The 1025-nt window shown below is 55.2% G+C and overlaps 1 gene segment (V, D, J or C); it reads left to right on the top strand.

Annotated features, from left to right (window-relative positions):
* LOC106735640 (immunoglobulin lambda variable 5-37-like) overlaps nucleotides 1-1025 on the top strand; it is a 23953-nt gene that overhangs the window by 431 nt on the left and 22497 nt on the right.

Below are 1025 nucleotides of genomic sequence, written 5' to 3'. Positions count from 1 at the left end.
CTGCATGGCCTGGGACCACGTCTAGCGCAGGGTCACTTCTCCCAGTGCCTAATACATATGAGGACCTCAGAAAGTGAAAAGAAGAAGGCAGACTTTCTCCACACCGAGTGGGCGAAACTGCACGCCAGTGAGGTCTTCAAGTCTCTTTCTTTCCTGTCACCTCCCTGTGCATACAGAACAGAGTCCTGCAGAGGGTTTCATTCCAGAATCGCCAAGTGTTTCAAGAAGATCCTGATTCCATGTCCAAAGAACCTGAAAATTAAGTGCCCTAACAAAAGAAAATGTTCTGATAATGCCGCCCCTTCCTCCATGGGAAGATTTGCAGACTCCCAAGCTCAGCCCCCTTCAGGGACCCCCTTGCTGAGCAGGGCCTGTCCTCCCCCTCTCAGCAGAAGCAGGCAGAGCCCCCATTTCCCACAGGGGCATGTCAGTGAATCCAGCTACAAGCTGAGCCTCCACCCCACAGTGTCTCCCGGGGCTGAGAAGGGCAGGGCCACTTGGGGCTTTTTAGCACCCAGTGCCCCTACCTGATGGTGGCAGGGCCCAGGGGGAGCTGAACTTCACCCCTATCCTTAGCAATGAAAGTGAAAGAGGTGCTGCAGGCAGAGCTAGTCTGGACTCCAGGAACCCCATGGAAACTGTGGGTCCAGTGATGACCTCAGCCTTAGCCCTCCTAACTTGGCATTGAAGGTACTGAAGAGGGGGATGACAAGAGGTCTTGGACACTGAAGGTGTCTCCTCCCTTCCCTGCTATCAGTGAGACCCAGTGGACCCCAGGAGGAGCTGAGCTTCCACCAGTCCCCTCAGAGCAGCAACCGAGTAGCTTCACTCAGCCTGACACCCCCTCTGTGCCATCAGTGGGGTCCTCAAAAGTGACCTCATGCCCAATCCAAGGCAGCGAGTCAGCACAATCACTGCTAAATCATTCCAGGTAGGTGTCAGAGTTCCTGAGCCTGAGAGTTCGGGCCCCATGGTAGGTGAGTCCACTGGGGACCTGAGCACATGACCTATGTCCTGTGACACCC

Source organism: Tupaia chinensis, unplaced genomic scaffold, assembly GCF_000334495.1.
Source record: "Tupaia chinensis unplaced genomic scaffold, TupChi_1.0 Scaffold000467_1, whole genome shotgun sequence".
Classification (NCBI taxonomy): Eukaryota; Metazoa; Chordata; class Mammalia; order Scandentia; family Tupaiidae; genus Tupaia; species Tupaia belangeri.
Note: the sequence above shows the minus strand (reverse complement) of the source record. Positions and strands in the feature narration are given on the sequence as shown.